Below are 12,283 nucleotides of genomic sequence, written 5' to 3'. Positions count from 1 at the left end.
TCAAATCGTGTGTTCAACCGGCAGTTACCTGTTCCAATCAGCAGAGTAGAAATTAGTTTACTGTTTAATGCTGCCTTTGCCTGCACAATGTGTGCTGAGATTATCTGTGCAATATGCACTCCGCAGGATGAATAAACGCAATGCCTTTTGAAATGCATGGATTGCACTCAACAAAACGTTGCATTTTCTTTTCATGCCAAGCATTTTGCATGAATGCATTGCAATGCTAACACACGTTTTACCTGGCAAGACTGAAGTACAATCTGTGCTGAACAGTTTGAAACAGAAACAGCTATTTGAGAACCCATAGCCTCAACGGCGTCTGTGTGATTTGCTCTGCATCGATAATTAACAGACCGTAAATAGGTGAAACTGACGCTGTGAATGCAAAAATATCAATCCAAAGTGTAATGTTGGAGTTGATTTTGTAGATTTTGAGGAATGTTTCAAATGGGCGACAGTAGTTGATTCCATGGTGAAATGGTGAGCACTCTGGACTCTAAACTCTAGCAATCCTGGTTCAAATCTCAGGGGAGCCTGAATGCTTGTTGTCCCAGCTGCTGGAAATTCAGGTCAAACAAGTAAAAAACTGCAGGTTTGCAGTTTTGTTGCCTTTGACATTGATGCTTGATCTGCAAGTCGAGTTTTCAAATCGTGTGTTCAACCGGCAGTTCCCTGTTCCAATCAGCAGAGGAAAAATTAGTTTGCTGTTTCATGCTGCATAATGTGTGCTGAGATTATCTGTGCAATAGGCATTCCTCAGGATGAATAAATGCAACGCCTTTTGAAATGCATGCAGTACATGGTTTGCACTCAACAAAACGTTGCATTTTCTTTTCATGCCAAGCATTATGCATGAATTCATTGCAATGCCAACGCACGTTTTACCTGGCAAGACTGAAGTACAATCTGTGGTGAACAGTGTGAAACAGAAACAGATATTATGAGAAGCCATTGCCTCAACGGCATCTGTGTGAATTGCTCTGCATCGATAATTAACAGACCGTAAAGAGGTGAAACTGACGCTGTGAATGCAAAAAGGACAATCCAAAGTGTAATGTTGGAATTGATTTGGCAGATTTTGAGAAAGCTTTCAAATGTTTTGGCATAGTTGGTTCCATGGTGTAATGGTGAGCACTCTGGACTCTGAGTCCAGCGATCCGAGTTCAAATCTCGGTGGAACCTGAATGTTTGTTGTCCCAGCTGCTGAAAATTTGGACCAAGCATGTAGAAGGCTGCTGTTTGGCAGTTTTGTTGCCTTTGTCATTGATGCTTGATCTGCAAGTCGAGTTTTCAAATCCTGTGTTCAACCGGCAGTCAGCTGTTCCAATCAGCAGAGTAGAAATTAGTTTGCTGTTTAATGCTGCCTTTGCCTGCACAATGTGTGCTGAGATTATCTGTGCAATATGCACTCCGCAGCATGAATAAACGCAATGCCTTTTGAAATGCATGGATTGCACTCAACAAAACGTTGCATTTTCTTTTCATGCCAAGCATTTTGCATGAATGCATTGCAATGCCAACGCACGTTTTACCTGGCAAGACTGAAGTACAATCTGTGCTGAACAGTGTGAAACAGAAACAGATATTATGAGAAGCCATTGCCTCAACGGCATCTGTGTGAATTGCTCTGCATCGATAATTAACAGACCGTAAAGAGGTGAAACTGACGCTGTGAATGCAAAAAGGACAATCCAAAGTGTAATGTTGGAATTGATTTGGCAGATTTTGAGAAAGCTTTCAAATGTTTTGGCATAGTTGCTTCCATGGTGTAATGGTGAGCACTCTGGACTCTGAATCCAGCGATCCGAGTTCAAATCTCGGTGAAACCTGAATGTTTGTTGTCCCAGCTGCTGAAAATTTGGACCAAGCATGTAGAAGGCTGCTGTTTGGCAGTTTTGTTGCCTTTGTCATTGATGCTTGATCTGCAAGTCGAGTTTTCAAATCGTGTGTTCAACCGGCAGTTAGCTGTTCCAATCAGCAGAGTAGAAATTAGTTTGCTGTTTAATGCTGCCTTTGCCTGCACAATGTGTGCTGAGATTATCTGTGCAATATGCACTCCGCAGCATGAATAAACGCAATGCCTTTTGAAATGCATGGATTGCACTCAACAAAACGTTGCATTTTCTTTTCATGCCAAGCATTTTGCATGAATGCATTGCAATGCTAACACACGTTTTACCTGGCAAGACTGAAGTACAATCTGTGCTGAACAGTTTGAAACAGAAACAGCTATTTGAGAACCCATAGCCTCAACGGCATCTGTGTGAATTGCTCTGCATCGATAATTAACAGACCGTAAATAGGTGAAACTGACGCTGTGAATGCAAAAATATCAATCCAAAGTGTAATGTTGGAGTTGATTTTGTAGATTTTGAGGAATGTTTCAAATGGGCGACCGTAGTTGATTGCATGGTGAAATGGTGAGCACTCTGGACTCTAAACTCTAGCAATCCTGGTTCAAATCTCAGGGGAGCCTGAATGCTTGTTGTCCCAGCTGCTGGAAATTCAGGTCAAACAAGTAAAAAACTGCAGGTTTGCAGTTTTGTTGCCTTTGACATTGATGCTTGATCTGCAAGTCGAGTTTTCAAATCGTGTGTTCAACCGGCAGTTCCCTGTTCCAATCAGCAGAGGAAAAATTAGTTTGCTGTTTCATGCTGCATAATGTGTGCTGAGATTATCTGTGCAATAGGCATTCCTCAGGATGAATAAATGCAACGCCTTTTGAAATGCATGCAGTACATGGTTTGCACTCAACAAAACGTTGCATTTTCTTTTCATGCCAAGCATTATGCATGAATGCATTGCAATGCCAACGCACGTTTTACCTGCCAAGACTGAAGTACAATCTGTGCTGAACAGTGTGAAACAGAAACAGATATTATGAGAAGCCATTGCCTCAACGGCATCTGTGTGAATTGCTCTGCATCGATAATTAACAGACCGCAAATCGGTGAAACTGACGCTGTGAATGCAAAAAGGACAATCCAAAGTGTAATGTTGGAATTGATTTGGCAGATTTTGAGAAAGCTTTCAAATGTTTTGGCATAGTTGGTTCCATGGTGTAATGGTGAGCACTCTGGACTCTGAATCCAGCGATCCGAGTTCAAATCTCGGTGGAACCTGAATGTTTGTTGTCCCAGCTGCTGAAAATTTGGACCAAGCATGTAGAAGGCTGCTGTTTGGCAGTTTTGTTGCCTTTGTCATTGATGCTTGATCTGCAAGTCGAGTTTTCAAATCGTGTGTTCAACCGGCAGTTACCTGTTCCAATCAGCAGAGTAGAAATTAGTTTACTGTTTAATGCTGCCTTTGCCTGCACAATGTGTGCTGAGATTATCTGTGCAATATGCACTCCGCAGGATGAATAAACGCAATGCCTTTTGAAATGCATGGATTGCACTCAACAAAACGTTGCATTTTCTTTTCATGCCAAGCATTTTGCATGAATGCATTGCAATGCTAACACACGTTTTACCTGGCAAGACTGAAGTACAATCTGTGCTGAACAGTTTGAAACAGAAACAGCTATTTGAGAACCCATAGCCTCAACGGCGTCTGTGTGATTTGCTCTGCATCGATAATTAACAGACCGTAAATAGGTGAAACTGACGCTGTGAATGCAAAAATATCAATCCAAAGTGTAATGTTGGAGTTGATTTTGTAGATTTTGAGGAATGTTTCAAATGGGCGACAGTAGTTGATTCCATGGTGAAATGGTGAGCACTCTGGACTCTAAACTCTAGCAATCCTGGTTCAAATCTCAGGGGAGCCTGAATGCTTGTTGTCCCAGCTGCTGGAAATTCAGGTCAAACAAGTAAAAAACTGCAGGTTTGCAGTTTTGTTGCCTTTGACATTGATGCTTGATCTGCAAGTCGAGTTTTCAAATCGTGTGTTCAACCGGCAGTTCCCTGTTCCAATCAGCAGAGGAAAAATTAGTTTGCTGTTTCATGCTGCATAATGTGTGCTGAGATTATCTGTGCAATAGGCATTCCTCAGGATGAATAAATGCAACGCCTTTTGAAATGCATGCAGTACATGGTTTGCACTCAACAAAACGTTGCATTTTCTTTTCATGCCAAGCATTATGCATGAATTCATTGCAATGCCAACGCACGTTTTACCTGGCAAGACTGAAGTACAATCTGTGCTGAACAGTGTGAAACAGAAACAGATATTATGAGAAGCCATTCCCTCAACGGCATCTGTGTGAATTGCTCTGCATCGATAATTAACAGACCGTAAAGAGGTGAAACTGACGCTGTGAATGCAAAAAGGACAATCCAAAGTGTAATGTTGGAATTGATTTGGCAGATTTTGAGAAAGCTTTCAAATGTTTTGGCATAGTTGGTTCCATGGTGTAATGGTGAGCACTCTGGACTCTGAGTCCAGCGATCCGAGTTCAAATCTCGGTGGAACCTGAATGTTTGTTGTCCCAGCTGCTGAAAATTTGGACCAAGCATGTAGAAGGCTGCTGTTTGGCAGTTTTGTTGCCTTTGTCATTGATGCTTGATCTGCAAGTCGAGTTTTCAAATCCTGTGTTCAACCGGCAGTCAGCTGTTCCAATCAGCAGAGTAGAAATTAGTTTGCTGTTTAATGCTGCCTTTGCCTGCACAATGTGTGCTGAGATTATCTGTGCAATATGCACTCCGCAGCATGAATAAACGCAATGCCTTTTGAAATGCATGGATTGCACTCAACAAAACGTTGCATTTTCTTTTCATGCCAAGCATTTTGCATGAATGCATTGCAATGCCAACGCACGTTTTACCTGCCAAGACTGAAGTACAGTCTGTGCTGAACAGTGTGAAACAGAAACAGATATTATGAGAAGCCATTGCCTCAACGGCATCTGTGTGAATTGCTCTGCATCGATAATTAACAGACCGTAAAGAGGTGAAACTGACGCTGTGAATGCAAAAAGGACAATCCAAAGTGTAATGTTGGAATTGATTTGGCAGATTTTGAGAAAGCTTTCAAATGTTTTGGCATAGTTGGTTCCATGGTGTAATGGTGAGCACTCTGGACTCTGAATCCAGCGATCCGAGTTCAAATCTCGGTGAAACCTGAATGTTTGTTGTCCCAGCTGCTGAAAATTTGGACCAAGCATGTAGAAGGCTGCTGTTTGGCAGTTTTGTTGCCTTTGTCATTGATGCTTGATCTGCAAGTCGAGTTTTCAAATCGTGTGTTCAACCGGCAGTTAGCTGTTCCAATCAGCAGAGTAGAAATTAGTTTGCTGTTTAATGCTGCCTTTGCCTGCACAATGTGTGCTGAGATTATCTGTGCAATATGCACTCCGCAGCATGAATAAACGCAATGCCTTTTGAAATGCATGGATTGCACTCAACAAAACGTTGCATTTTCTTTTCATGCCAAGCATTTTGCATGAATGCATTGCAATGCTAACACACGTTTTACCTGGCAAGACTGAAGTACAATCTGTGCTGAACAGTTTGAAACAGAAACAGCTATTTGAGAACCCATAGCCTCAACGGCATCTGTGTGAATTGCTCTGCATCGATAATTAACAGACCGTAAATAGGTGAAACTGACGCTGTGAATGCAAAAATATCAATCCAAAGTGTAATGTTGGAGTTGATTTTGTAGATTTTGAGGAATGTTTCAAATGGGCGACCGTAGTTGATTGCATGGTGAAATGGTGAGCACTCTGGACTCTAAACTCTAGCAATCCTGGTTCAAATCTCAGGGGAGCCTGAATGCTTGTTGTCCCAGCTGCTGGAAATTCAGGTCAAACAAGTAAAAAACTGCAGGTTTGCAGTTTTGTTGCCTTTGACATTGATGCTTGATCTGCAAGTCGAGTTTTCAAATCGTGTGTTCAACCGGCAGTTCCCTGTTCCAATCAGCAGAGGAAAAATTAGTTTGCTGTTTCATGCTGCATAATGTGTGCTGAGATTATCTGTGCAATAGGCATTCCTCAGGATGAATAAATGCAACGCCTTTTGAAATGCATGCAGTACATGGTTTGCACTCAACAAAACGTTGCATTTTCTTTTCATGCCAAGCATTATGCATGAATGCATTGCAATGCCAATGCACGTTTTACCTGCCAAGACTGAAGTACAATCTGTGCTGAACAGTGTGAAACAGAAACAGATATTATGAGAAGCCATTGCCTCAACGGCATCTGTGTGAATTGCTCTGCATCGATAATTAACAGACCGCAAATCGGTGAAACTGACGCTGTGAATGCAAAAAGGACAATCCAAAGTGTAATGTTGGAATTGATTTGGCAGATTTTGAGAAAGCTTTCAAATGTTTTGGCATAGTTGGTTCCATGGTGTAATGGTGAGCACTCTGGACTCTGAATCCAGCGATCCGAGTTCAAATCTCGGTGAAACCTGAATGTTTGTTGTCCCAGCTGCTGAAAATTTGGACCAAGCATGTAGAAGGCTGCTGTTTGGCAGTTTTGTTGCCTTTGTCATTGATGCTTGATCTGCAAGTCGAGTTTTCAAATCGTGTGTTCAACCGGCAGTTACCTGTTCCAATCAGCAGAGTAGAAATTAGTTTACTGTTTAATGCTGCCTTTGCCTGCACAATGTGTGCTGAGATTATCTGTGCAATATGCACTCCGCAGGATGAATAAACGCAATGCCTTTTGAAATGCATGGATTGCACTCAACAAAACGTTGCATTTTCTTTTCATGCCAAGCATTTTGCATGAATGCATTGCAATGCTAACACACGTTTTACCTGGCAAGACTGAAGTACAATCTGTGCTGAACAGTTTGAAACAGAAACAGCTATTTGAGAACCCATAGCCTCAACGGCGTCTGTGTGATTTGCTCTGCATCGATAATTAACAGACCGTAAATAGGTGAAACTGACGCTGTGAATGCAAAAATATCAATCCAAAGTGTAATGTTGGAGTTGATTTTGTACATTTTGAGGAATGTTTCAAATGGGCGACAGTAGTTGATTCCATGGTGAAATGGTGAGCACTCTGGACTCTAAACTCTAGCAATCCTGGTTCAAATCTCAGGGGAGCCTGAATGCTTGTTGTCCCAGCTGCTGGAAATTCAGGTCAAACAAGTAAAAAACTGCAGGTTTGCAGTTTTGTTGCCTTTGACATTGATGCTTGATCTGCAAGTCGAGTTTTCAAATCGTGTGTTCAACCGGCAGTTCCCTGTTCCAATCAGCAGAGGAAAAATTAGTTTGCTGTTTCATGCTGCATAATGTGTGCTGAGATTATCTGTGCAATAGGCATTCCTCAGGATGAATAAATGCAACGCCTTTTGAAATGCATGCAGTACATGGTTTGCACTCAACAAAACGTTGCATTTTCTTTTCATGCCAAGCATTATGCATGAATTCATTGCAATGCCAACGCACGTTTTACCTGGCAAGACTGAAGTACAATCTGTGCTGAACAGTGTGAAACAGAAACAGATATTATGAGAAGCCATTGCCTCAACGGCATCTGTGTGAATTGCTCTGCATCGATAATTAACAGACCGTAAAGAGGTGAAACTGACGCTGTGAATGCAAAAAGGACAATCCAAAGTGTAATGTTGGAATTGATTTGGCAGAGTTTGAGAAAGCTTTCAAATGTTTTGGCATAGTTGGTTCCATGGTGTAATGGTGAGCACTCTGGACTCTGAATCCAGCGATACGAGTTCAAATCTCGGTGGAACCTGAATGTTTGTTGTCCCAGCTGCTGAAAATTTGGACCAAGCATGTAGAAGGCTGCTGTTTGGCAGTTTTGTTGCCTTTGTCATTGATGCTTGATCTGCAAGTCGAGTTTTCAAATCGTGTGTTCAACCGGCAGTTACCTGTTCCAATCAGCAGAGTAGAAATTAGTTTACTGTTTAATGCTGCCTTTGCCTGCACAATGTGTGCTGAGATTATCTGTGCAATATGCACTCCGCAGGATGAATAAACGCAATGCCTTTTGAAATGCATGGATTGCACTCAACAAAACGTTGCATTTTCTTTTCATGCCAAGCATTTTGCATGAATGCATTGCAATGCTAACACATGTTTTACCTGGCAAGACTGAAGTACAATCTGTGCTGAACAGTTTGAAACAGAAACAGCTATTTGAGAACCCATAGCCTCAACGGCATCTGTGTGAATTGCTCTGCATCGATAATTAACAGACCGTAAATAGGTGAAACTGACGCTGTGAATGCAAAAATATCAATCCAAAGTGTAATGTTGGAGTTGATTTTGTAGATTTTGAGGAATGTTTCAAATGGGCGACAGTAGTTGATTCCATGGTGAAATGGTGAGCACTCTGGACTCTAAACTCTAGCAATCCTGGTTCAAATCTCAGGGGAGCCTGAATGCTTGTTGTCCCAGCTGCTGGAAATTCAGGTCAAACAAGTAAAAAACTGCAGGTTTGCAGTTTTGTTGCCTTTGACATTGATGCTTGATCTGCAAGTCGAGTTTTCAAATCGTGTGTTCAACCGGCAGTTCCCTGTTCCAATCAGCAGAGGAAAAATTAGTTTGCTGTTTCATGCTGCATAATGTGTGCTGAGATTATCTGTGCAATAGGCATTCCTCAGGATGAATAAATGCAACGCCTTTTGAAATGCATGCAGTACATGGTTTGCACTCAACAAAACGTTGCATTTTCTTTTCATGCCAAGCATTATGCATGAATTCATTGCAATGCCAACGCACGTTTTACCTGGCAAGACTGAAGTACAATCTGTGCTGAACAGTGTGAAACAGAAACAGATATTATGAGAAGCCATTGCCTCAACGGCATCTGTGTGAATTGCTCTGCATCGATAATTAACAGACCGTAAAGAGGTGAAACTGACGCTGTGAATGCAAAAAGGACAATCCAAAGTGTAATGTTGGAATTGATTTGGCAGATTTTGAGAAAGCTTTCAAATGTTTTGGCATAGTTGGTTCCATGGTGTAATGGTGAGCACTCTGGACTCTGAATCCAGCGATACGAGTTCAAATCTCGGTGGAACCTGAATGTTTGTTGTCCCAGCTGCTGAAAATTTGGACCAAGCATGTAGAAGGCTGCTGTTTGGCAGTTTTGTTGCCTTTGTCATTGATGCTTGATCTGCAAGTCGAGTTTTCAAATCGTGTGTTCAACCGGCAGTTACCTGTTCCAATCAGCAGAGTAGAAATTAGTTTACTGTTTAATGCTGCCTTTGCCTGCACAATGTGTGCTGAGATTATCTGTGCAATATGCACTCCGCAGGATGAATAAACGCAATGCCTTTTGAAATGCATGGATTGCACTCAACAAAACGTTGCATTTTCTTTTCATGCCAAGCATTTTGCATGAATGCATTGCAATGCTAACACATGTTTTACCTGGCAAGACTGAAGTACAATCTGTGCTGAACAGTTTGAAACAGAAACAGCTATTTGAGAACCCATAGCCTCAACGGCGTCTGTGTGATTTGCTCTGCATCGATAATTAACAGACCGTAAATAGGTGAAACTGACGCTGTGAATGCAAAAATATCAATCCAAAGTGTAATGTTGGAGTTGATTTTGTAGATTTTGAGGAATGTTTCAAATGGGCGACAGTAGTTGATTCCATGGTGAAATGGTGAGCACTCTGGACTCTAAACTCTAGCAATCCTGGTTCAAATCTCAGGGGAGCCTGAATGCTTGTTGTCCCAGCTGCTGGAAATTCAGGTCAAACAAGTAAAAAACTGCAGGTTTGCAGTTTTGTTGCCTTTGACATTGATGCTTGATCTGCAAGTCGAGTTTTCAAATCGTGTGTTCAACCGGCAGTTCCCTGTTCCAATCAGCAGAGGAAAAATTAGTTTGCTGTTTCATGCTGCATAATGTGTGCTGAGATTATCTGTGCAATAGGCATTCCTCAGGATGAATAAATGCAACGCCTTTTGAAATGCATGCAGTACATGGTTTGCACTCAACAAAACGTTGCATTTTCTTTTCATGCCAAGCATTATGCATGAATTCATTGCAATGCCAACGCACGTTTTACCTGGCAAGACTGAAGTACAATCTGTGCTGAACAGTGTGAAACAGAAACAGATATTATGAGAAGCCATTGCCTCAACGGCATCTGTGTGAATTGCTCTGCATCGATAATTAACAGACCGTAAAGAGGTGAAACTGACGCTGTGAATGCAAAAAGGACAATCCAAAGTGTAATGTTGGAATTGATTTGGCAGATTTTGAGAAAGCTTTCAAATGTTTTGGCATAGTTGGTTCCATGGTGTAATGGTGAGCACTCTGGACTCTGAGTCCAGCGATCCGAGTTCAAATCTCGGTGGAACCTGAATGTTTGTTGTCCCAGCTGCTGAAAATTTGGACCAAGCATGTAGAAGGCTGCTGTTTGGCAGTTTTGTTGCCTTTGTCATTGATGCTTGATCTGCAAGTCGAGTTTTCAAATCCTGTGTTCAACCGGCAGTCAGCTGTTCCAATCAGCAGAGTAGAAATTAGTTTGCTGTTTAATGCTGCCTTTGCCTGCACAATGTGTGCTGAGATTATCTGTGCAATATGCACTCCGCAGCATGAATAAACGCAATGCCTTTTGAAATGCATGGATTGCACTCAACAAAACGTTGCATTTTCTTTTCATGCCAAGCATTTTGCATGAATGCATTGCAATGCTAACACACGTTTTACCTGGCAAGACTGAAGTACAATCTGTGCTGAACAGTTTGAAACAGAAACAGCTATTTGAGAACCCATAGCCTCAACGGCATCTGTGTGAATTGCTCTGCATCGATAATTAACAGACCGTAAATAGGTGAAACTGACGCTGTGAATGCAAAAATATCAATCCAAAGTGTAATGTTGGAGTTGATTTTGTAGATTTTGAGGAATGTTTCAAATGGGCGACCGTAGTTGATTGCATGGTGAAATGGTGAGCACTCTGGACTCTAAACTCTAGCAATCCTGGTTCAAATCTCAGGGGAGCCTGAATGCTTGTTGTCCCAGCTGCTGGAAATTCAGGTCAAACAAGTAAAAAACTGCAGGTTTGCAGTTTTGTTGCCTTTGACATTGATGCTTGATCTGCAAGTCGAGTTTTCAAATCGTGTGTTCAACCGGCAGTTCCCTGTTCCAATCAGCAGAGGAAAAATTAGTTTGCTGTTTCATGCTGCATAATGTGTGCTGAGATTATCTGTGCAATAGGCATTCCTCAGGATGAATAAATGCAACGCCTTTTGAAATGCATGCAGTACATGGTTTGCACTCAACAAAACGTTGCATTTTCTTTTCATGCCAAGCATTATGCATGAATGCATTGCAATGCCAATGCACGTTTTACCTGCCAAGACTGAAGTACAATCTGTGCTGAACAGTGTGAAACAGAAACAGATATTATGAGAAGCCATTGCCTCAACGGCATCTGTGTGAATTGCTCTGCATCGATAATTAACAGACCGCAAATCGGTGAAACTGACGCTGTGAATGCAAAAAGGACAATCCAAAGTGTAATGTTGGAATTGATTTGGCAGATTTTGAGAAAGCTTTCAAATGTTTTGGCATAGTTGGTTCCATGGTGTAATGGTGAGCACTCTGGACTCTGAATCCAGCGATCCGAGTTCAAATCTCGGTGAAACCTGAATGTTTGTTGTCCCAGCTGCTGAAAATTTGGACCAAGCATGTAGAAGGCTGCTGTTTGGCAGTTTTGTTGCCTTTGTCATTGATGCTTGATCTGCAAGTCGAGTTTTCAAATCGTGTGTTCAACCGGCAGTTACCTGTTCCAATCAGCAGAGTAGAAATTAGTTTACTGTTTAATGCTGCCTTTGCCTGCACAATGTGTGCTGAGATTATCTGTGCAATATGCACTCCGCAGGATGAATAAACGCAATGCCTTTTGAAATGCATGGATTGCACTCAACAAAACGTTGCATTTTCTTTTCATGCCAAGCATTTTGCATGAATGCATTGCAATGCTAACACACGTTTTACCTGGCAAGACTGAAGTACAATCTGTGCTGAACAGTTTGAAACAGAAACAGCTATTTGAGAACCCATAGCCTCAACGGCGTCTGTGTGATTTGCTCTGCATCGATAATTAACAGACCGTAAATAGGTGAAACTGACGCTGTGAATGCAAAAATATCAATCCAAAGTGTAATGTTGGAGTTGATTTTGTAGATTTTGAGGAATGTTTCAAATGGGCGACAGTAGTTGATTCCATGGTGAAATGGTGAGCACTCTGGACTCTAAACTCTAGCAATCCTGGTTCAAATCTCAGGGGAGCCTGAATGCTTGTTGTCCCAGCTGCTGGAAATTCAGGTCAAACAAGTAAAAAACTGCAGGTTTGCAGTTTTGTTGCCTTTGACATTGATGCTTGATCTGCAAGTCGAGT

At 41.7% G+C, this 12,283-nt stretch overlaps 10 non-coding genes across 10 annotated transcripts; all 10 read left to right on the top strand.

Moving 5' to 3' along the window:
- The first annotated feature begins 1,113 nt into the window (after positions 1 to 1,113).
- On the top strand, positions 1,114 to 1,185 carry trnaq-cug (transfer RNA glutamine (anticodon CUG)). Its single transcript has one exon. It is a non-coding gene; the product is annotated as a tRNA-Gln (tRNA).
- A 575-nt stretch (positions 1,186 to 1,760) lies between these two features.
- trnaq-cug (transfer RNA glutamine (anticodon CUG)) lies at positions 1,761 to 1,832 on the top strand. Its single transcript has one exon. It is a non-coding gene; the product is annotated as a tRNA-Gln (tRNA).
- A 1,221-nt stretch (positions 1,833 to 3,053) lies between these two features.
- trnaq-cug (transfer RNA glutamine (anticodon CUG)) lies at positions 3,054 to 3,125 on the top strand. Its single transcript has one exon. It is a non-coding gene; the product is annotated as a tRNA-Gln (tRNA).
- Positions 3,126 to 4,346: 1,221 nt separating this feature from the next.
- trnaq-cug (transfer RNA glutamine (anticodon CUG)) lies at positions 4,347 to 4,418 on the top strand. The gene has a single exon. It is a non-coding gene; the product is annotated as a tRNA-Gln (tRNA).
- A 575-nt stretch (positions 4,419 to 4,993) lies between these two features.
- On the top strand, positions 4,994 to 5,065 carry trnaq-cug (transfer RNA glutamine (anticodon CUG)). Its single transcript has one exon. It is a non-coding gene; the product is annotated as a tRNA-Gln (tRNA).
- Positions 5,066 to 6,286: 1,221 nt separating this feature from the next.
- On the top strand, positions 6,287 to 6,358 carry trnaq-cug (transfer RNA glutamine (anticodon CUG)). The gene has a single exon. It is a non-coding gene; the product is annotated as a tRNA-Gln (tRNA).
- A 1,221-nt stretch (positions 6,359 to 7,579) lies between these two features.
- On the top strand, positions 7,580 to 7,651 carry trnaq-cug (transfer RNA glutamine (anticodon CUG)). Its single transcript has one exon. It is a non-coding gene; the product is annotated as a tRNA-Gln (tRNA).
- A 1,221-nt stretch (positions 7,652 to 8,872) lies between these two features.
- Positions 8,873 to 8,944, top strand: trnaq-cug (transfer RNA glutamine (anticodon CUG)). Its single transcript has one exon. It is a non-coding gene; the product is annotated as a tRNA-Gln (tRNA).
- Positions 8,945 to 10,165: 1,221 nt separating this feature from the next.
- On the top strand, positions 10,166 to 10,237 carry trnaq-cug (transfer RNA glutamine (anticodon CUG)). Its single transcript has one exon. It is a non-coding gene; the product is annotated as a tRNA-Gln (tRNA).
- Positions 10,238 to 11,458: 1,221 nt separating this feature from the next.
- On the top strand, positions 11,459 to 11,530 carry trnaq-cug (transfer RNA glutamine (anticodon CUG)). Its single transcript has one exon. It is a non-coding gene; the product is annotated as a tRNA-Gln (tRNA).
- Positions 11,531 to 12,283: the final 753 nt, after the last annotated feature.

The sequence above is a fragment of the Pristiophorus japonicus genome, unplaced genomic scaffold (genome assembly GCF_044704955.1).
Source record: "Pristiophorus japonicus isolate sPriJap1 unplaced genomic scaffold, sPriJap1.hap1 HAP1_SCAFFOLD_99, whole genome shotgun sequence".
Lineage (NCBI taxonomy): Eukaryota > Metazoa > Chordata > Chondrichthyes > Pristiophoridae > Pristiophorus > Pristiophorus japonicus.
Note: the sequence above shows the minus strand (reverse complement) of the source record. Positions and strands in the feature narration are given on the sequence as shown.